Raw genomic sequence first — 25,498 nt, forward strand, 5'->3', positions numbered from 1 at the left:
TTTTTGAGGATAACGCATGTTAGGTCTGGGTTAGGTCTAGGATTTGCCCTTATCAGGCTCATACTTTCGCATATTTATTATACTTCATGGATAGATCCTGGGCTATTTTCTGGTTTGGGTCACATAGTAATGTGGTACCCCACTGAAACAGTCGATTAAACCAGGTTTCGATCAATATTTTTGAGGATAACGCAAGTTAGGTCTAGGAAAGGTCTGGGATTAGCCCTCATCAGACTCTTACGTTCGCATTCTTCACATACTTGTTGAACGGATCCTGGGTTTTTTCTGGTTTGGATCACGTAGTAATGTGGTACCACACTGAAACATTCAGTTAAACCTGGTCTTGATAAATATTTTTGAGGATAACGCATGTTAGGTCTGGGTTAGGTCTAGGATTTGCCCTTATCAGGCTCATATTTTCGCATATTTATTATACTTCATGGATAGATCCTGGGCTATTTTCTGGTTTGGGTCACGTAGTAATGTGGTACCACGCTGAAACAGTCAATTAAACCTTGTTTCGATCAATATTTTGGAGGATAACGCAAGTTAGGTCTGGGATAGGTCTGGGATTCGCCCTCATCAGGCTCATACTTTCGCACACTTCACATACTCGTTTAACAGATCCTGGGTTTTTTCTGGCTTGGTTCACGTAGTAATGTGGTACCACACTGAAACATTCAATTAAACCTGGTCTTGATCAATATTTTAGAGGATAACGCATGTTAGGTTTGGGTTAGGTCTAGGATTTGCCCTCATCAGGCTCATACTTTCGCATATTTCTCATACTTCATGGCAGGATCCTGGGCTATTACTGGATTGGATCACGTAGTAAAGTGGTACCACACTGAAACAGTCCAAAAAACCTGGTTTGGATCAATATTTTAGAAGATAACGCATGTTAGGTCTGGGTTAGGACTAGGACTTGCCCTCATCAGGCTCATACTTTCGCATATTTCTCATACTTCATGGCAGGATCCTGGGCTATTACTGGATTGGATCACGTAGTAAAGTGGTATCACACTGAAACAGTCCAAAAAACCTGGTTTGGATCAATATTTTAGAGGATAATGCATGTTAGGTCTAGGTTAGCCCTGAAATTTTCACTCATCAGACTCATACTTTCGCATTCTTCAGATACTTGTTGAACGGATCCGGGGTTTTTTCTGGTATGGTTCACGTAGTAATGTGGTACCACACTGAAACAATCAATTAAACCAGGTGTGATAAATATTTTAGATGATAACGCATGTTAGGTCTGGGTTAGGTCTAGGATTTGCCCTCATCAGGCTCATACTTTCGCATATTTCTCATACTTCATGGCTACATCCTGGGCTATTTCTGGATTGGATCACGTAGTAATATGGTACCACACTGAGACAGTCAATTAAACCTTGTTTCGATCAATATTTTGGAGGATAACGCAAGTTAGGTCTGGGATACGTCTGGGATTCGCCCTCATCAGGCTCATACTTTCGCACACTTCACATACTCGTTTAACAGATCCTGGGTTTTTTCTGGTTTGGATCACGTAGTAATGTGATACCACACTGAAACAGTCAATTAAACCTGGTTTCGATCAATATTTTAGAGAATAATTCATGTTAGGTCTAGGTTAGGCCTGGGATTTGCGCTCATCAGGGTCATACTTTCGCAGTTCTAACATACATGTTGACCTGATCGAGGGTTTTTTCTGGTTTGGATCGCGCAGTAATGTGGTACCACACTGAGACAGCCCACTAAACCTGGTTTCGATCAATATTTTAGAGGATAACGAAAGTTATGTCTAGGTTAGGCCTGGGATTTGCCCTCATCACACTCATTCTTTCGCATATTTCTCATACTAGATGGCTAGTTCCTGGGCTTTTTCTGGATTGCATCACGTAGTAATGAAGTACAACACTGAAACACTCAATTAAATCTGGTTTCGATCAATATTATTGAGGATAACGCATGTTAGGTCTAGGTTAGGCCTGGGATTTTCACTCATCAGACTCATTCTTTCGCATTCTTCACATACTTGTTGAACGGATCTTGGGTTTTTTCTGGTGTGAATCACGTAGTAATGTGGTGCCACACTGAAACAGTCAATTAAACCTGGTTTTGATCAATATTTTAGAGAATGATTCATGTTAGGTCTAGGTTAGGTCTGGGATTTGCTCTCATCAGGCTAATTCTTTCGCATATTTCTCATACTTGACGGCTAGATCCTGGGCTTTTTCTGGATTGCATCACGTGGTAATGAAGTACAACACTGAAACAGTCAATTAAACCTGGTTTCGATCAATTTTTTAGAGAATAATTCATGTTAGGTCTAGGTTAGGTCTGGGTTTTGCTGTCATCAGGCTCATTCTTTCGCATATTTCTCATACTTCATGGCTAGATCCTGGGCTGTTTCTGGATTGTATCACATAGTAATGCGGTACCACGCTGAAACAGTCGATTAAACCTGGTTTCCATCAATATTTTAGAGGACAACGCATGTTAGGTCTAGGTTAGGCCTGGTATTTGCCCTCATCAGGGTCATACTTTCGCAGTTTTAACATACATGTTGACCTGATCGAGGGTTTTTTCTGCTTTGGTTCACGTAGTAATGTGGTACCACACTGAAACAGTCCATTAAACCTGGTTTCGATCAATATTTTAGAGAATAATTCATGTTAGGTCTAGGTTAGGTCTGGGATTTGCTCTCATCAGGCTCATACTTTCGCACACTTCACATACTCGTTTGACAGATCCTGTGTTATTTTCTGGTTTGGATCGCATAGTAATGTGGTACCACACTGAAACAGTCGATTAAACCAGGTTTTGATCATTATTTTTGAGGATAACGCATGTTAGGTCTAGGTTAGGCGTGGGATTTTCACTCATCAGACTCATACTTTCGCATTCTTCACAAACTTGTTGAACGGATCCTGGGCTTTTTCTGGTTTGGATCACGTAGTAATGTGGTACCACACTGAAACAGTCCATTAAACCTGGTTTCGATCAATATTTTAGAGAATAATTCATGTTAGGTCTAGGTTAGGTCTGGGATTTGCTCTCATCAGGCTCATTCTTTCGCATATTTCTCATACTTGATGGCTAGATCCTGGGCTTTTTCTGGATTGCATCACGTAGTAATGAAGTACAACACTGAAACAGTCAATTAAACCTGGTTTCCATCAATATCTTAGAGGACATCGCAAGTTAGGTCTGGGATAGGTCTGGGATTTGCCCACTTCAGGCTCATACTTTCGCGTTTTTCACATACTTGTTGAACAGATCCTGGGTTTTTTCTGGTTTGGATCACGTAGTAGTGTGGTACCACACTGAAACAGTCCATTAAACCTGGTTTGGATCAACATTTTAGAGGATAACGCATGTTAGGTCTAGGTTAGGTCTGGGATTTTCACTCATCAGACTCATACTTTCGCGTTTTTCACATACTTGTTGAACAGATCCTGGGTTTTTTCTGGTTTGGATCACGTAGTAGTGTGGTACCACACAGAAACAGTCCATTAAACCTGGTTTGGATCAACATTTTAGAGGATAACGCATGATAGGTCTATGTTAGGTCTGGGATTTCCACTCATCAGACTCATACTTTCGCATTCTTCACATACTTGTTGAACGGATCCTGGGTTTTTTCTGGTTTGGATCACGTAGTAATGTGGGACCACACTGAAACGATCAATTAAACCTGGTCTTGATAAATATTTTAGAGGATAACGCATGTTAGGTCTGGGATAGGTCTGGGATTTGCCCTCATCAGACTAATACTTTCGCACACTTCACATACTCGTTGAACAGATCCTGGGTTATCTTCTGGTTTGGATCCCATAGTAATGTGGTACCACACTGAAACAGTCAATTAAACCTGGTTTTGATCAATATTTTAGAGAATAATTCATGTTAGGTCTAGGTTAGGTCTGGGATTTTCACTCATCAGACTCATACTTTCGCATTCTTCTCATACTTGTTGAACGGATCCTGGGTTTTTTCTGGTTTGGATCACGTAGTAATGTGGGACCACACAGAAACAATCAACTAAACCTGGTCTTGATAAATATTTTAGAGGACAATGCATGTTAGGTCTGGGTTAGGTCTAGGATTTGCCCCCGTCAGGCTCATACTTTCGCATATTTCTCATACTTCATGGCTAGATCCTGGGCTATTTCTGGATTGTATCACGTAGTAATGTGGTACCACACAGAAACAGTTAATTAAACCTGGTTTCGATCAATATTTTAGAGGATAACGCAAGTTAGGTCTGGGATAGGTCTGGGATTTTCCCTCATCAGGCTCATACTTTCGCGTTTTTCACATACTTGTTGAACGGATCCTGGGTTTTTCTTGGTTTGGATCACGTAGTAATGTGGGGCCACACTGAAACAGTCAATTAAACCTGGTTTCGAACAATATATTAGAGAATAATTCATGTTAGGTCTAGGTTAGGTCTGGGATTTGCTCTCATCAGGCTCATACTTTCGCATATTTCTCATACTTCATGGCTAGATCCTGGGCTGTTTCTGGATTGTATCACGTAGTAATGTGGTACCACGCTGAAACAGTCAATTAAACCTCGTTTCGATCAATATTTTAGAGGATAACGCAAGTTAGGTCTGGCATAGGTCTGAGATTCGCCCTCATCAGGCTCATACTCTCGCGTTTTTCACATACTTGTTGAACTGATCCTGGGCTTTTTCTGGTTTGGATCACGTAGTAATGTGGTACCACACCGAAACAGTCAATTAAACCTGGTTTCGATCAATATTTTAGAGAATAATTCATGTTAGGTCCAGGTTAGGTCTGGGATTTGCTCTCATCAGGCTCATACTTTCGCACACTTCACATACTCGTTTGACAGATCCTGTGTTATTTTCTGGTTTGGATCGCATAGTAATGTGGTACCACACTGAAACAGTCGATTAAACCAGGTTTCGATCAATATTTTTGAGGATAACGCATGTTAGGTCTAGGTTAGGCCTGGGATTTTCACTCATCAGACTCATACTTTCGCATTCTTCACATACTTGTTGAACGGATCCTGGGTTGTTTCTGGTTTGGATCACGTAGTAATGTGGGACCACACTCAAACAGTCAACTAAACCTGGTTTCGATCAATATATTAGAGAATAATTCATGTTAGGTCTAGGTTAGGTCTGGGATTTGCTCTCATCAGGCTCATTCTTTCGCATATTTCTCATACTTGATGGCTAGATCCTGGGCTTTTTCTGGATTGCATCACGTAGTAATGAAGTACAACACTGAAACAGTCAATTAAACCTGGTTTCCATCAATATCTTAGAGGACAACGCAAGTTAGGTCTGGGATAGGTCTGGGATTTGCCCACATCAGGCTCATACTTTCGCGTTTTCACATACTCGTTGAACAGATCCTGGGTTATTTTCTGGTTTGGATCTCATAGTAATGTGGTACCACACTGAGACAGTCGGTTAAACCAGGTTTCGATCAGTATTTTTGAGGATAACGCATGTTAGGTCTAGGTTAGGCCTGGCATTTTCACTCATCAGACTCATACTTTCGCATTCTTCTCACACTTGCTGATCGGATCCTGGGTTTTTTCTGGTTTGAATCACGTAGTAATGTGGGACCACACTGAAACGATCAATTAAACCTGGTCTTGATAAATATTTTAGAGGATAACGCATGTTAGGTCTGGGATAGGTCTGGGATTTGCCCTCATCAGACTAATACTTTCGCACACTTCACATACTCGTTGAACAGATCCTGGGTTATCTTCTGGTTTGGATCCCATAGTAATGTGGTACCACACTGAAACAGTCAATTAAACCTGGTTTTGATCAATATTTTAGAGAATAATTCATGTTAGGTCTAGGTTAGGTCTGGGATTTTCACTCATCAGACTCATACTTTCGCATTCTTCTCATACTTGTTGAACGGATCCTGGGTTTTTTCTGGTTTGGATCACGTAGTAATGTGGGACCACACAGAAACAATCAACTAAACCTGGTCTTGATAAATATTTTAGAGGACAATGCATGTTAGGTCTGGGTTAGGTCTAGGATTTGCCCCCGTCAGGCTCATACTTTCGCATATTTCTCATACTTCATGGCTAGATCCTGGGCTATTTCTGGATTGTATCACGTAGTAATGTGGTACCACACAGAAACAGTTAATTAAACCTGGTTTCGATCAATATTTTAGAGGATAACGCAAGTTAGGTCTGGGATAGGTCTGGGATTTTCCCTCATCAGGCTCATACTTTCGCGTTTTTCACATACTTGTTGAACAGATCCTGGGTTTTTTCTGGATTGGGTCACGTAGTAGTGTGGTACCACACTGAAACATTCGATTAAACCTGATCTTGATCAATATTTTAGAGGATAACGCATGTTAGGTTTGGGTTAGGTCTGGAATTTGCTCTCATCAGGCTCATTCTTTCGCATATTTCTCATACTTGATGGCTAGATCCTGGGCTTTTTCTGGATTGCATCAGGTAGTAATGAAGTGCAACACTGAAGCAGTCAATTAAACCTGGTTTCCATCAATATCTTAGCGGACAACGCAAGTTAGGTCTGGGATAGGTCTGGGATTTGCCCACATCAGGCTCATACTTTCGCGTTTTTCACATACTCGTTGAACAGATCCTGGGTTATTTTCTGGTTTGGATCGCATAGTAATGTGGTACCACACTGAAACAGTCGATTAAACCAGGTTTCGATCAGTATTTTTGAGGATAACGCACGTTAGGTCTAGGTTAGGCCTGGGATTTTCACTCATCAGACTCATACATTCGCATTCTTCACATACTTGTTGAACGGATCCTGGGTTTTTCCTGGTTTGGATCACGTAGTAATGTGGGGCCACACTGAAACAGTCAATTAAACCTGGTTTCGAACAATATATTAGAGAATAATTCATGTTAGGTCTAGGTTAGGTCTGGGATTTGCTCTCATCAGGCTCATACTTTCGCATATTTCTCATACTTCATGGCTAGATCCTGGGCTGTTTCTGGATTGTATCACGTAGTAATGTGGTACCACGCTGAAACAGTCAATTAAACCTCGTTTCGATCAATATTTTAGAGGATAACGCAAGTTAGGTCTGGCATAGGTCTGAGATTCGCCCTCATCAGGCTCATACTCTCGCGTTTTTCACATACTTGTTGAACTGATCCTGGGCTTTTTCTGGTTTGGATCACGTAGTAATGTGGTACCACACCGAAACAGTCAATTAAACCTGGTTTCGATCAATATTTTAGAGAATAATTCATGTTAGGTCCAGGTTAGGTCTGGGATTTGCTCTCATCAGGCTCATACTTTCGCACACTTCACATACTCGTTTGACAGATCCTGTGTTATTTTCTGGTTTGGATCGCATAGTAATGTGGTACCACACTGAAACAGTCGATTAAACCAGGTTTCGATCAATATTTTTGAGGATAACGCATGTTAGGTCTAGGTTAGGCCTGGGATTTTCACTCATCAGACTCATACTTTCGCATTCTTCACATACTTGTTGAACGGATCCTGGGTTGTTTCTGGTTTGGATCACGTAGTAATGTGGGACCACACTCAAACAGTCAACTAAACCTGGTTTCGATCAATATATTAGAGAATAATTCATGTTAGGTCTAGGTTAGGTCTGGGATTTGCTCTCATCAGGCTCATTCTTTCGCATATTTCTCATACTTGATGGCTAGATCCTGGGCTTTTTCTGGATTGCATCACGTAGTAATGAAGTACAACACTGAAACAGTCAATTAAACCTGGTTTCCATCAATATCTTAGAGGACAACGCAAGTTAGGTCTGGGATAGGTCTGGGATTTGCCCACATCAGGCTCATACTTTCGCGTTTTCACATACTCGTTGAACAGATCCTGGGTTATTTTCTGGTTTGGATCTCATAGTAATGTGGTACCACACTGAGACAGTCGGTTAAACCAGGTTTCGATCAGTATTTTTGAGGATAACGCATGTTAGGTCTAGGTTAGGCCTGGCATTTTCACTCATCAGACTCATACTTTCGCATTCTTCTCACACTTGCTGATCGGATCCTGGGTTTTTTCTGGTTTGAATCACGTAGTAATGTGGGACCACACAGAAACAATCAATTAAACCTGGTCTTGATAAATATTTTAGAGGATAACGCATGTTAGGTCTGGGTTAGGTCTAGGATTTGCCCTCGTCAGGCTCATACTTTCGCATATTTCTCATACTTCATGGCTAGATCCTGGGCTATTTCTGGATTGTATCACGTAGTAATGTGGTACCACACAGAAGCAGTCAATTAAACCTGGTTTCGATCAATATTTTAGAGGATAACGCAAGTTAGGTCTGGGATAGGTCTGGGATTTTCCCTCATCAGGCTCATACTTTCGCGTTTTTCACATACTTGTTGAACAGATCCTGGGTTTTTTCTGGATTGGGTCACGTAGTAGTGTGGTACCACACTGAAACAGTCGATTAAACCTGGTTTCGATCAATATTTTTGAGGATAACGCATGTTAGGTCTAGGTTAGGCCGGGGATTTTCACTCATCAGACTCATACTTTCGCATTCTTCACATACTTGTTGAACGGATCCTGGGTTTTTTCTGGTTTGGATCACGTAGTAATGTGGGACCACACTGAAACAGTCAATTAAACCTGGTTTCGAACAATATATTAGAGAATAATTCATGATAGGTCTAGGTTAGGTCTGGGACTTGCTCTCATCAGGCTCATACTTTCGCATATTTCTCATACTTCATGGCTAGATCCTGGGCTGTTTCTGGATTGTATCACGTAGTAATGTGGTACCACGCTGAAACAGTCAATTAAACCTCGTTTCGATCAATATTTTAGAGGATAACGCAAGTTAGGTCTGGCATAGGTCTGAGATTCGCCCTCATCAGGCTCATACTCTCGCGTTTTTCACATACTTGTTGAACTGATCCTGGGCTTTTTCTGGTTTGGATCACGTAGTAATGTGGTACCACACCGAAACAGTCAATTAAACCTGGTTTCGATCAATATTTTAGAGAATAATTCATGTTAGGTCCAGGTTAGGTCTGGGATTTGCTCTCATCAGGCTCATACTTTCGCACACTTCACATACTCGTTTGACAGATCCTGTGTTATTTTCTGGTTTGGATCGCATAGTAATGTGGTACCACACTGAAACAGTCGATTAAACCAGGTTTCGATCAATATTTTTGAGGATAACGCATGTTAGGTCTAGGTTAGGCCTGGGATTTTCACTCATCAGACTCATACTTTCGCATTCTTCACATACTTGTTGAACGGATCCTGGGTTGTTTCTGGTTTGGATCACGTAGTAATGTGGGACCACACTCAAACAGTCAACTAAACCTGGTTTCGATCAATATATTAGAGAATAATTCATGTTAGGTCTAGGTTAGGTCTGGGATTTGCTCTCATCAGGCTCATTCTTTCGCATATTTCTCATACTTGATGGCTAGATCCTGGGCTTTTTCTGGATTGCATCACGTAGTAATGAAGTACAACACTGAAACAGTCAATTAAACCTGGTTTCCATCAATATCTTAGAGGACAACGCAAGTTAGGTCTGGGATAGGTCTGGGATTTGCCCACATCAGGCTCATACTTTCGCGTTTTCACATACTCGTTGAACAGATCCTGGGTTATTTTCTGGTTTGGATCTCATAGTAATGTGGTACCACACTGAGACAGTCGGTTAAACCAGGTTTCGATCAGTATTTTTGAGGATAACGCATGTTAGGTCTAGGTTAGGCCTGGCATTTTCACTCATCAGACTCATACTTTCGCATTCTTCTCACACTTGCTGATCGGATCCTGGGTTTTTTCTGGTTTGAATCACGTAGTAATGTGAGACCACACAGAAACAATCAATTAAACCTGGTCTTGATAAATATTTTAGAGGATAACGCATGTTAGGTCTGGGTTAGGTCTAGGGTTTGCCCTCGTCAGGCTCATACTTTCGCATATTTCTCATACTTCATGGCTAGATCCTGGGCTATTTCTGGATTGTATCACGTAGTAATGTGGTACCACACAGAAGCAGTCAATTAAACCTGGTTTCGATCAATATTTTAGAGGATAACGCAAGTTAGGTCTGGGATAGGTCTGGGATTTTCCCTCATCAGGCTCATACTTTCGCGTTTTTCACATACTTGTTGAACAGATCCTGGGTTTTTTCTGGATTGGGTCACGTAGTAGTGTGGTACCACACTGAAACAGTCGATTAAACCTGGTTTCGATCAATATTTGTGAGGATAACGCATGTTAGGTCTAGGTTAGGCCGGGGATTTTCACTCATCAGACTCATACTTTCGCATTCTTCACATACTTGTTGAACGGATCCTGGGTTTTTTCTGGTTTGGATCACGTAGTAATGTGGGACCACACTGAAACAGTCAATTAAACCTGGTTTCGAACAATATATTAGAGAATAATTCATGTTAGGTCTAGGTTAGGTCTGGGACTTGCTCTCATCAGGCTCATACTTTCGCATATTTCTCATACTTCATGGCTAGATCCTGGGCTGTTTCTCGATTGTATCACGTAGTAATGTGGTACCACGCTGAAACAGTCAATTAAACCTCGTTTCGATCAGTATTTTAGAGGATAACGCAAGTTAGGTCTGGCATAGGTCAGGGATTCGCCCTCATCAGGCTCATACTCTCGCGTTTTTCACATACTTGTTGAACTGATCCTGGGCTTTTTCTGGTTTGGATCACGTAGTAATGTGGTACCACACCGAAACAGTCAATTAAACCTGGTTTCGATCAATATTTTAGAGAATAATTCATGTTAGGTCTAGGTTAGGTCTGGGATTTGCTCTCACCAGGCTCATACTTTCGCACACTTCACATACTCGTTTGACAGATCCTGTGTTATTTTCTGGTTTGGATCGCATAGTAATTTGGTACCACACTGAAACAGTCGATTAAACCAGGTTTCGATCAATATTTTTGAGGATAACGCATGTGTGGTCTAGGTTAGGCCTGGGATTTTCACTCATCAGACTCGTACTTTCGCATTCTTCACATACTCGTTGAACGGATCCTGGGTTGTTTCTGGTTTGGATCACGTAGTAATGTGGGACCACACTGAAACAGTCAACTAAACCTGGTTTCGATCAATATATTACAGAATAATTCATGTTAGGTCTAGGTTAGGTCTGGGATTTGCTCTCATCAGGCTCATTCTTTCGCATATTTCTCATACTTGATTGCTAGATCCTGGGCTTTTTCTGGATTGCATCACGTAGTAATGAAGTACAACACTGAAACAGTCAATTAAACCTGGTTTCCATCAATATCTTAGAGGACAACGCAAGTTAGGTCTGGGATAGGTCTGAGATTTGCCCACATCAGGCTCATACTTTCGCGTCTTTCACATACTCGTTGAACAGATCCTGGGTTATTTTCTGGTTTGGATCGCATAGTAATGTGGTACCACACTGAAACAGTCGATTAAACCAGGTTTCGATCAATATTTTTGAGGATAAAGCAAGTTAGGTCTGGGATAGGTCTGGGATTTTCCCTCATCAGGCTCATACTTTCGCGTTTCTCACATACTTGTTGAACGGATCCTGGGTTTTTTCTGGTTTGGATCACGTAGTAATGTGGGACCACACGGAAACAGTCAATTAAACCTGGTTTCGATCAATATATTAGAGAATAATTCATGTTAGGTCTAGGTTAGGTCTGGGATTTGCTCTCATTAGGCTCATTCTTTCGCATATTTCTCATACTTGATGGCTAGATCCTGGGCTTTTTCTGGATTGCATAACGTAGTAATGAAGTACAACACTGAAACAGTCAATTAAACCTGGATTCCATCAATATCTTAGAGGACAACGCAAGTTAGGTCTGGGATAGGTCTGGGATTTGCCCACATCAGGCTCATACTTCCGCGTTTTTCACATACTCGTTGAACAGATCCTGGGTTATTTTCTGGTTTGGATCGCATAGTAATGTGGTACCACACTGAAACAGTCGATTAAACCAGGTTTCGATCAATATTTTTGAGGATAACGCATGTTAGGTCTAGGTTAGGCCTGGGATTTTCACTCATCAGACTCATACTTTCGCATTCTTCTCATACTTGTTGAACGGATCCTGGGTTTTTGCTGGTTTGGATCACGTAGTAATGTGGGACCACACAGAAACAATCAATTAAACCTGGTCTTGATAAATATTTTAGAGGATAACGCATGTTAGGTCTGGGTTAGGTCTAGGATTTGCCCTCGTCAGGCTCATACTTTCGCATATTTCTCATACTTCATGGCTAGATCCTGGGCTATTTCTGGATTGTATCACGTAGTAATGTGGTACCACACAGAAACAGTCAATTAAACCTGGTTTCGATCAATATTTTAGAGGATAACGCAAGTTAGGTCTGGGATAGGTCTGGGATTTTCCCTCATCAGGCTCATACTTTCGCGTTTTTCACATACTTGTTGAACAGATCCTGGGTTTTTTTCTGGATTGGGTCACGTAGTAGTCTGGTACCACACTGAAACAGTCGATTAAACCTGGTTTCGATCAATATTTTTGAGCATAACGCATGTTAGGTCTAGGTTAGGCCTGGGATTTTCACTCATCAGACTCTTACTTTCGCATTCTTCACATACTTCTTGAACGGATCCTGGGTTTTTTCTGGTTTGGATCACGTAGTAATGTGGTACCACACTGAAACAGTCAATTAAACCTGGTTTTGATCAATATTTTAGAGAATAATTCATGTTAGGTCTAGGTTAGGTCTGGGATTTGCTCTCATCAGGCTCTTTCTTTCGCATATTTCTCATACTTGATGGCTAGATCCTGGGCTTTTTCTGGATTGTATCACGTAGTAATGTGGTACCACACAGAAACAGCCAATTAAACCTGGTTTCCATCAATATTTTAGAGGATAACGCAAGTTAGGTCTGGGATAGGTCTGGGATTTTCCCTCATCAGGCTCATACTTTCGCGTTTTTCACATACTTGTTGAACAGATCCTGGGTTTTTTTCTGGATTGGGTCACGTAGTAGTGTGGTACCACAATGAAACTGTCGATTAAACCTGGTTTCGATCAATATTTTTGAGGATAACGCATGTTAGGTCTAGGTTAGGCCTGGGATTTTCACTCATCAGACTCATACTTTCGCATTCTTCACATACTTGTTGAACGGACCTGGGTTTTTTCTGGTTTGGATCACGTAGTAATGTGGGACCACACTGAAACAGTCAATTAAACCTGGTTTCGATCAATATATTAGAGAATAATTCATGTTAGGTCTAGGTTAGGTCTGGGATTTGCTCTCATCACGCTCACTCTTTCGCATATTTCTCATACTTGATGGCTAGATCCTGGGCTTTTTCTGGATTGCATCACGTGGTAATGAAGTACAACACTGAAACAGTCAATTAAACCTGGTTTCCATCAATATCTTAGAGGACAACGCAAGTTAGGTCTGGGATAGGTCTGGGATTTGCCCACATCAGGCTCATACTTTCGCGTTTTTCACATACTTGTTGAACAGATCCTGGGTTTTTTCTGGTTTGGATCACGTAGTAGTGTGGTACCACACTGAAACAGTCCATTAAACCTGGTTTGGATCAACATTTTAGAGGATAACGCATGTTAGGTCTGGGTTAGGTCTAGGATTTGCCCTCGTCAGGCTCATACTTTCGCATATTTCTCATACTTCATGGCTAGATCCTGGGCTATTTCTGGATTGTATCACGTAGTAATGTGGTACCACACAGAAACAGTCAATTAAACCTGGTTTCGATCAATATTTTAGAGGATAACGCAAGTTAGGTCTGGGATAGGTCTGGGATTTTCCCTCATCAGGCTCATACTTTCGCGTTTTTCACATACTTGTTGAACAGATCCTGGGTTTTTTTCTGGATTGGGTCACGTAGTAGTGTGGTACCACACTGAAACAGTCGATTAAACCTGGTTTCGATCAATATTTTTGAGGATAACGCATGTTAGGTCTAGGTTAGGCCTGGGATTTTCACTCATCAGACTCTTACTTTCGCATTCTTCACATACTTCTTGAACGGATCCTGGGTTTTTTCTGGTTTGGATCACGTAGTAATGTGGGACCACACGGAAACAGTCAATTAAACCTGGTTTCGATCAATATATTAGAGAATGATTCATGATAGGTCTAGGATAGGTCTGGGATTTGCTCTCATCAGGCTCACTCTTTCGCATATTTCTCATACTTGATGGCTAGATCCTGGGCTTTTTCTGGATTGCATCACGTGGTAATGAAGTACAACACTGAAACAGTCAATTAAACCTGGTTTCCATCAATATCTTAGAGGACAACGCAAGTTAGGTCTGGGATAGGTCTGGGATTTGCCCACATCAGGCTCATACTTTCGCATTCTTCTCATACTTGTTGAACGGATCCTGGGTTTTTGCTGGTTTGGATCACGTAGTAATGTGGGACCACACAGAAACAATCCATTAAACCTGGTCTTGATAAATATTTTAGAGGATAACGCATGTTAGGTCTGGGTTAGGTCTAGGATTTGCCCTCGTCAGGCTCATACTTTCGCATATTTCTCATACTTCATGGCTAGATCCTGGGCTATTTCTGGATTGTATCACGTAGTAATGTGGTACCACACAGAAACAGTCAATTAAACCTGGTTTCGATCAATATTTTAGAGGATAACGCAAGTTAGGTCTGGGATAGGTCTGGGATTTTCCCTCATCAGGCTCATACTTTCGCGTTTTTCACATACTTGTTGAACAGATCCTGGGTTTTTTTCTGGATTGGGTCACGTAGTAGTCTGGTACCACACTGAAACAGTCGATTAAACCTGGTTTCGATCAATATTTTTGAGCATAACGCATGTTAGGTCTAGGTTAGGCCTGGGATTTTCACTCATCAGACTCTTACTTTCGCATTCTTCACATACTTGTTGAACGGATCCTGGGTTTTTTCTGGTTTGGATCACGTAGTAATGTGGGACCACACGGAAACAGTCAATTAAACCTGGTTTCGATCAATATATTAGAGAATAATTCATGTTAGGTCTAGGTTAGGTCTGGGATTTGCTCTCATCAGGCTCATTCTTTCGCATATTTCTCATACTTGATGGCTAGATCCTGGGCGTTTTCTGGATTGCATCACGTAGTAATGAAGTACAACACTGAAACAGTCAATTAAACCTGGCTTCCATCAATATCTTAGAGGACAACGCAAGTTAGGTCTGGGATAGGTCTGGGATTTGCCCACATCAGGCTCATACTTTCGCGTTTTTCACATACTTGTTGAAGAGATCCTGGGTTTTTTCTGGTTTGGATCAGGTAGTAGTGTGGTACCACACTGAAACGGTCCATTAAACCTGGTTTGGATCAACATTTTAGAGGATAACGCATGTTAGGTCTAGGTTAGGTCTGGGATTTTCACTCATCAGACTCATACTTTCGCATTCTTCACATACTTGTTGAACGGATCCTGTGTTTTTTCTGGTTTGGATCACGTAGTAATGTGGTACCACACTGAAACAGTCAATTAAACCTGGTTTTGATCAATATCATAGAGAATAATTCATGTTAGGTCTAGGTTAGGTCTGGGATTTGCCCTCATCAGGCTCATACTTTCGCATATTTCTCATACTTCATAGCTGGATCCTGGGCTATTTCTGGATTGGATCATGTAGTAATGTGGTACCACACTGAAACAGTCAATTAAACCTGGTTTGGATCAATATTTTTAGAGGATAACGCATGTTGGGTCTAGGTTAGCCCTGGGATTTTCACTCATCAGACTCATACTTTCGCATTCTTCACATACTTGTTGAACGGATCCTGGGTTTTTTCTGGTTTGGTTCACGTAGTAATGTGGTGCCACACTGAAAGATTCAATTATACCTGATCTTGATAAATATTTCTGAGTATAACGCATGTTAGGTCTGGGTTAGGTCTAGGATTTGCCCTCATCAGGCTCATACTTTCGCATATTTCTCATACTTCATGGCTAGATCCTGGGCTGTTTCTGGATTGTATCACGTAGTAATGTGGTACCACGCTGAAACAGTCAATTAAACCTGGTTTCGATCAATATTTTAGAGGATAACGCAAGTTAGGTCTGGCATAGGTCTGGGATGCGCCCTCATCAGACTCATACTTTCGCGTTTTTCACATACTTGTTGAACTGATCCTGGGCTTTTTCTGGTTTGGATCACGTAGTAATGTGGTACCACACTGAGACAGTCAATTAAACCTGGTCTTGATAAATATTTTAGAGGATAACGCATGTTAGGTCTAGGTTAGGTCTGGGATTTTCACTCATCAGACTCATACTTTCGCATTCTTCACATACTTGTTGAACGGATCCTGGGTTTTCTCTGGTTTGGATCACGTAGTAATGTGGGACCACACTGAAACAATCAATTAAACCTGGTCTTGATAAATATTTTAGAGGATAACGCATGTTAGGTCTGGGATAGGTCTGGGATTTGCCCTCATCAGACTCATACTTTCGCACACTTCACATACTCGTCGAACAGATCCTGGGTTATTTTCTGGTTTGGATCACGTAGTAATGTGGGACCACACTGAAACAGTCAATTAAACCTGGTTTTGATCAATATTTTAGAGAATAATTCATGTTAGGTCTAGGTTAGGTCAGGGATTTGCTCTCATCAGGCTCTTTCTTTCGCATATTTCTCATACTTGATGGCTAGATCCTGGGCTTTTTCTGGATTGCATAACGTAGTAATGAAGTACAACACTGAAACAGTCAATTAAACCTGGATTCCATCAATATCTTAGAGGACAACGCAAGTTAGGTCTGGGATAGGTCTGGGATTTGCCCACATCAGGCTCATACTTTCGCGATTTTCACATACTCGTTGAACAGATCCTGGGTTATTTTCTGGTTTGGATCGCATAGTAATGTGGTACCACACTGAAACAGTCGATTAAACCAGGTTTCGATCAATATTTTTGAGGATAACGCATGTTAGGTCTAGGTTAGGCCTGGGATTTTCACTCATCAGACTCATACTTTCGCATTCTTCTCATACTTGTTGAACGGATCCTGGGTTTTTGCTGGTTTGGATCACGTAGTAATGTGGGACCACACAGAAACAATCAATTAAACCTGGTCTTGATAAATATTTTAGAGGATAACGCATGTTAGGTCTGGGTTAGGTCTAGGATTTGCCCTCGTCAGGCTCATACTTTCGCATATTTCTCATACTTCATGGCTAGATCCTGGGCTATTGCTGGATTGTATCACGTAGTAATGTGGTACCACACAGAAACAGTCAATTAAACCTGGTTTCCATCAATATTTTAGAGGATAACGCAAGTTAGGTCTGGGATAGGTCTGGGTTTTTCCCTCATCAGGCTCATACTTTCGCGTTTTTCACATACTTGTTGAACAGATCCTGGGTTTTTTTCTGGATTGGGTCACGTAGTAGTGTGGTACCACACCGAAACAGTCGATTAAACCTGGTTTCGATCAATATTTTTGAGGATAACGCATGTTAGGTCTAGGTTAGGCCTGGGATTTTCACTCATCAGACCCTTACTTTCGCATTCTTCACATACTTGTTGAACGGATCCTGGGTTTTTTCTGGTTTGGATCACGTAGTAATGTGGGACCACACGGAAACAGTCAATTAAACCTGGTTTCGATCAATATATTAGAGATTAATTCATGTTAGGTCTAGGTTAGGTCTGGGATTTGCTCTCATCAGGCTCATTCTTTCGCATATTTCTCATACTTGATGGCTAGATCTTGGGCTTTTTCTGGATTGCATAACGTAGTAATGAAGTACAACACTGAACAGTCAATTAAACCTGGATTCCATCAATATCTTAGAGGACAACGCAAGTTAGGTCTGGGATAGGTCTGGGATTTGCCCACATCAGGCTCATACTTTCGCGTTTTTCACATACTCGTTGAACAGATCCTGGGTTATTTTCTGGTTTGGATCGCATAGCAATGTGGTACCACACTGAAACAGTCGATTAAACCAGGTTTCGATCAATATTTTTGAGGATAACGCATGTTAGGTCTAGGTTAGGCCTGGGATTTTCACTCATCAGACTCATACTTTCGTATTCTTCTCATACTTGTTGAACGGATCCTGGGTTTTTGCTGGTTTGGATCACGTAGTAATGTGGGACCACACAGAAACAATCAATTAAACCTGGTCTTGATAAATATTTTAGAGGATAACGCATGTTAGGTCTGGGTTAGGTCTAGGATTTGCCCTCGTCAGGCTCATACTTTCGCATATTTCTCATACTTCATGGCTAGATCCTGGGCTATTTCTGGATTGTATCACGTAGTAATGTGGTACCACACAGAAACAGTCAATTAAACCTGGTCTCGATCAATATTTTAGAGGATAACGCAAGTTAGGTCTGGGATAGGTCTGGGATTTTCCCTTATCAGGCTCATACTTTCGCGTTTTTCACATACTTGTTGAACAGATCCTTGGTTTTTTTCTGGATTGGGTCACGTAGTAGTGTGGCACCACACTGAAACAGTCGATTAAACCTGGTTTCGATCAATATTTTTGAGGATAACGCATGTTAGGTCTAGGTTAGGCCTGGGATTTTCACTCATCAGACTCATACTTTCGTATTCTTCTCATACTTGTTGAACGGATCCTGGGTTTTTTCTGGTTTGGATCACGTAGTAATGTGGGACCACACGGAAACAGTCAATTAAACCTGGTTTCGATCAATATATTAGAGAATAATTCATGTTAGGTCTAGGTTAGGACTGGGATTTGCTCCCATCAGGCTCATTCTTCCGCATATTTCTCATACTTGATGGCTAGATCCTGGGCTTTTTCTGGATTGCATCACGTAGAAATGTGGTACCACACAGAAACAGTCAATTAAACCTGGTTTCGATCAATATTTTAGAGGATAACGCAAGTTAGGTCTGGGATAGGTCTGGGATTTTCCCTCATCAGGCTCATACTTTCGCGTTTTACACATACTCGTTGAACAGATCCTGGGTTATTTTCTGGTTTGGATCGCATAGTAATGTGGTACCACACTGAAACAGTCGATTAAACCAGGTTTCGATCAATATTTTTGAGGATAACGCATGTTAGGTCTAGGTTAGGCCTGGGATTTTCACTCATCAGACTCATACTTTCGCATTCTTCTCATACTTGTTGAACGGATCCTGGGTTTTTGCTGGTTTGGATCACGTAGTAATGTGGGACCACACAGAAACAATCAATTAAACCTGGTCTTGATGAATATTTTAGAGGATAACGCATGTTAGGTCTGGGTTAGGTCTAGGATTTGCCCTCGTCAGGCTCATACTTTCGCATATTTGTCATACTTCATGGCTAGATCCTGGGCTATTTCTGGATTGTATCACGTAGAAATGTGGTACCACACAGAAACAGTCAATTAAACCTGGTTTCGATCAATATTTTAGAGGATAACGCAAGTTAGGTCTGGGATTTTCCCTCATCAGGCTCATACTTTCGCGTTTTTCACATACTTGTTGAACAGATCCTGGGTTTTTTTCTGGATTGGGTCACGTAGTACTCTGGTACCACACTGAAACAGTCGATTAAACCTGGTTTCGATCAATATTTTTGAGGATAACGCATGTTAGGTCTAGGTTAGGCCTGGGATTTTCACTCATCAGACTCTTACTTTCGCATTCTTCACATACTTGTTGAACGGATCCTGGGTTTTTTCTGGTTTGGATCTCGTAGTAATGTGGGACCACACGGAAACAGTCAATTAAACCTGGTTTCGATCAATATATTAGAGAATAATTCATGTTAGGTCTAGGTTAGGACTGGGATTTGCTCCCATCAGGCTCATTCTTCCGCATATTTCTCATACTTGATGGCTAGATCCTGGGCTTTTTCTGGATTGCATCACGTAGTAATGAAGTACAACACTGAAACAGTCAATTAAACCTGGTTTCCATCAATATCTTAGACGACAACGCAGGTTAGGACTGGGATAGGTCTGGGATTTGCCCACATCAGGCTCATACTTTCGCGTTTTTCACATACTTGTTGAAGAGATCCTGGGTTTTTTCTGGTTTGGATCACGTAGTAGTGTGGTACCACACTGAAACAGTCCATTAAACCTGGTTTGGATCAATATTTTTAGAGGATAACGCATTTTAGGTCTAAGTTAGCCCTGGGATTTTCACTCATCAGACTCATACTTTCGCATTCTTCACATACTTGTTGAACGGATCCTGGGTTTTTTCTGGTTTGGTTCACGTAGTAATGTGGTACCACACTGAAACATTCAATTAAACCTGATCTTGATAAATATTTCAGAGTATAACGCATGTTAGGTCTGGGTTAGGTCTAGGATTTGCCCTCATCAGGCTCATACTTTCGCATATTTCTCATACTTCATGGCTAGATCCTGGGCTGTTTCTGGATTGTATCACGTAGTAATGTGGTACCACGCTGAAACAGTCAATTAAACCTGGTTTCGATCAATATTTTAGATGATAACGCATGTTAGGTCTAGGTTAGGTCTGGGATTTTCAGTCATCAGACTCATACTTTCGCATTCTTCACATACTTGTTGAACGGATCCTGGGTTTTTTCTGGTTTGGATCACGTAGTAATGTGGGACCACACTGAAACAATCAATTAAACCAGGTCTTGATAAATATTTTAGAGGATAACGCATGTTAGGTCTGGGATAGGTCTGGGATTTGCCCTCATCAGACTCATACTTTCGCACACTTCACATACTCGTTGAACAGATCCTGGGTTATTTTCTGGTTTGGATCACATAGTAATGTGGTACCACACTGAAACAGTCGATTAAACCAGGTTTCGATCAATATTTTTGAGGATAACGCATGTTAGGTCTAGGTTAGGCCTGGGATTTTCACTCATCAGACTCATAATTTCGTATTGTTCTCATACTTGTTGAACGGATCCTGGGTTTTTTCTGGTTTGGATCGCGTAGTAATGTGGTACCACACTGAAACAGTCAATTAAACCTGGTTTTGATCAATATTTTAGAGAATAATTCATGTTAGGTCTAGGTTAGGTCTGGGATTTGCTCTCATCAGGCTCATTCTTTCGCATATTTCTCATACTTGATGGCTAGATCCTGGGCTTTTTCTGGATTGCATAACGTAGTAATGAAGTACAACACTGAAACAGTCAATTAAACCTGGATTCCATCAATATCTTAGAGGACAACGCAAGTTAGGTCTGGGATAGGTCTGGGATTTGCCCACATCAGGCTCATACATTCGCGTTTTTCACATACTCGTTGAACAGATCCTGGGTTATTTTCTGGTTTGGATCGCATAGTAATGTGGTACCACACTGAAACAGTCGATTAAACCAGGTTTCGATCAATATTTTTGAGGATTACGCATGTTAGGTCTAGGTTAGGCCTGGGATTTTCACTCATCAGACTCATTCTTTCGCATATTTCTCATACTTGATGGCTAGATCCTGGGCTTTTTCTGGATTGCATAACGTAGTAATGAAGTACAACACTGAAACAGTCAATTAAACCTGGTTTCCATCAATATCTTAGACGACAACGCAGGTTAGGTCTGGGATAGGTCTGGGATTTGCCCACATCAGGCTCATACTTTCGCGTTTTTCACATACTTGTTGAAGAGATCCTGGGTTTTTTCTGGTTTGGATCACGTAGTAGTGTGGTACCACACTGAAACAGTCCATTAAACCTGGTTTGGATCAATATTTTAGAGGATAACGCATGTTAGGTCTAGGTTAGGTCTGGGATTTTCACTCATCAGACTCATACTTTCGCATTCTTCACATACTTGTTGAACGGATCCTGGGTTTTTTCTGGTTTGGATCACGTAGTAATGTGGTACCACACTGAAACAGTCGATTGAACCTGGTTTCGATCAGCATTTTAGAGGATAACGCAACATAAGTCTGGGATAGGTCTGGGATTTGACCTCATCAGACTCATACTTTCGCGTTTTTCACATACTTGTTGAAGAGATCCTGGGTTTTTTCTGGTTTGGATCACGTAGTAGTGTGGTACCACACTGAAACAGTCCATTAAACCTGGTTTGGATCAATATTTTAGAGGATAACGCATGTTAGGTCTAGGATAGGTCTGGGATTTTCACTCATCAGACTCATACTTTCGCATTCTTCACATACTTGTTGAACGAATCCTGGGTTTTTTCTAGTTTGGATCACGTAGTAATGTGGGTCCACACTGAAACAATCAATTAAACCTGGTCTTGATAAACATTTTAGAGGATAACGCATGTTAGGTCTGGGATAGTTCTGGGATTTGCCCTCATCAGACTCATACTTTCGCACACTTCACATACTCATTGAACAGATCCTGGGTTTTTTCTGGTTTGGATCACGTAGTAATGTGGTACCACACTGAAACAGTCGATGAAACCTGGTTTCGATCAATATTTTAGAGGATAACGCAAGTTAAGTCTGGGATAGGTCTGGGATTTTCACTCATCAGGCTCATACTTTCGCATTCTTCACATACTTGTTGAACGGATCCCGGGTTTTTTCTGGTTTGGATCACGTAGTAATGTGGTACCACACTGAAACAGTCGATTGAACCTGGTTTCGATCAGTATTTTAGAGGATAACGCAACATAAGTCTGGGATAGGTCTGGGATTTGACCTCATCAGACTCATACTTTCGCGTTTTTCACATACATGTTGAAGAGATCCTGGGTTTTTTCTGGTTTGGATCGCATAGTAATGTGTTACCACACTGAAACAGTCGATTAAACCAGGTTTCGATCAATATTTTTGAGGATAACGCATGTTAGGTCTAGGTTAGGCCTGGGATTTTCACTCATCAGTCTCATACTTTCGCATTCTTCTCATACTTGTTGAACGGATCCTGGGTTTTTGCTGGTTTGGATCACGTAGTAATGTGGGACCACACGGAAGCAATCAATTAAACCTGGTCTTGATAAATATTTTAGAGGATAACGCATGTTAGGTCTGGGTTAGGTCTAGGATTTGCCCTCGTCAGGCTCATTCTTTCGCATATTTCTCATACTTGATGGCTAGATCCTGGGCTTTTTCTGGATTGCATCACGTAGTAATGAAGTACAACACTGAAACAGTCAATTAAACCTGGTTACCATCAATATCTTAGAGGACAACGCAAGTTAGGTCTGGGATAGGTCTGGGATTTGCCCACATCAGACTCATACTTTCGCGTTTTTCACATACTTGTTGAAGAGATCCTGGGTTTTTTCTGGTTTGGATCACGTAGTAGTGTGGTACCACACTGAAACAGTCCATTAAACCTGGTTTGGATCAACATTTTAGAGGATAACGCATGTTAGGTCTAGGTTAGGTCTGGGATTTTCACTCATCAGACTCATACCTTCGCATTCTTCACATACTTGTTGAACGGATCCTGTGTTTTTTCTGGTTTGGATCACGTAGTAATGTGGTACCACACTGAAACAGTCAATTAAACCTGGTTTTTGATCAATATCTTAGAGAATAATTCATGTTAGGTCTAGGTTAGGTCTGGGATTTGCCGTCATCAGGCTCATACTTTCGCATATTTCTCATACTTCATGGCTAGATCCTGGGCTTTTTCTGGATTGCATCTCGTTGTAATGAAGTGCAACACTGAAACAGTCAATTAAACCTGGTTTCCATCAATATCTTAGAGGACAACGCAAGTTAGGTCTGGGATAGGTCAGGGACTTGCCCTCATCGCGCTCATACTTTCGCGTTTTTGACATACTTGTTGAACAGATCCTGGGTTTTTTCTGGTTTGGATCACGTAGTAGTGTGGTACCACACTGAAACAGTCCATCAAACCAGGTTTGGATCAATATTTTTGAGGATAACGCATGTTAGGTCTAGGTTAGGTCGGGGATTTTCACTCATCAGACTCATACTTTCGCATTCTTCACATACTTGTTGAACGGATCCTGGGTTTTTGCTGGTTTGGATCACGTAGTAATGTGGGACCACACGGAAACAGTCAATTAAACCTGGTTTCGATCAATATATTAGAGAATAATTCATGTTAGGTCTAGGTTAGGTCTGGGATTTGCTCTCATCAGGCTCATTCTTTCGCATATTTCTCATACTTGATGGCTAGATCCTGGGCTTTTTCTGGATTGCATAACGTAGTAATGAAGTACAACATTGAAACAGTCAATTAAACCTGGATTCCATCAATATCTTAGAGGACAACGCAAGTTAGGTCTGGGATAGGTCTGGGATTTGCCCACATCAGGCTCATACATTCGCGTTTTTCACATACTCGTTGAACAGATCCTCGGTTATTTTCTGGTTTGGATAGCATAGTAATGTGGTACCACACTGAAACAGTCGATTAAACCAGGTTTCGATCAATATTTTTGAGGATAACGCATGTTAGGTCTAGGTTAGGCCTGGGATTTTAACTCATCAGACACTTACTTTCGCATTCTTCACATACGTGTTGAACGGATCCTGGGTTTTTTCTGGTTTGGATCACGTAGTAATGTGGGACCAGACGGAAACAGTCAATTAAACCTGGTTTCGATCAATATATTAGAGAATAATTCATGTTAGGTCCAGGTTAGGTCTGGGATTTGCTCTCATCAGGCTCATTCTTTCGCATATTTCTCATACTTGATGGCTAGATCCTGGGCTTTTTCTGGATTGCATAACGTAGTAATGAAGTACAACATTGAAACAGTCAATTAAACCTGGATTCCATCAATATCTTAGAGGACAACGCAAGTTAGGTCTGGGATAGGTCTGGGATTTGCCCACATCAGGCTTATACTTTCGCGTTTTTCACATACTCGTTGAACAGATCCTGGGTTATTTTCTGGTTTGGATCGCATAGTAATGTGTTACCACACTGAAACAGTCGATTAAACCAGGTTTCGATCAATATTTTTGAGGATAACGCATGTTAGGTCTAGGTTAGGCCTGGGATTTTCACTCATCAGTCTCATACTTTCGCATTCTTCTCATACTTGTTGAACGGATCCTGGGTTTTTGCTGGTTTGGATCACGTAGTAATGTGGGACCACACGGAAACAGTCAATTAAACCTGGTTTCGATCAATATATTAGAGAATAATTCATGTTAGGTCTAGGTTAGGTCTGGGATTTGCTCTCATCAGGCTCATTCTTTCGCATATTTCTCATACTTGATGGCTAGATCCTGGGCTTTTTCTGGATTGCATCACGTAGTAATGGAGTACAACACTGAAACAGTCAATTAAACCTGGTTACCATCAATATCTTAGAGGACAACGCAAGTTAGGTCTGGGATAGTTCTGGGATTTGCCCACATCAGACTCATACTTTCGCGTTTTTCACATACTTGTTGAAGAGATCCTGGGTTTTTTCTGGTTTGGATCACGTAGTAGTGTGGTACCACACTGAAACAGTCCATTAAACCTGGTTTGGATCAACATTTTAGAGGATAACGCATGTTAGGTCTAGGTTAGGTCTGGGATTTTCACTCATCAGACTCATACTTTCGCATTCTTCACATACTTGTTGAACGGATCCTGTGTTTTTTCTGGTTTGGATCACGTAGTAATGTGGTACC

Source organism: Colletes latitarsis, unplaced genomic scaffold (assembly GCF_051014445.1).
Source record: "Colletes latitarsis isolate SP2378_abdomen unplaced genomic scaffold, iyColLati1 scaffold0002, whole genome shotgun sequence".
Lineage (NCBI taxonomy): Eukaryota > Metazoa > Arthropoda > Insecta > Hymenoptera > Colletidae > Colletes > Colletes latitarsis.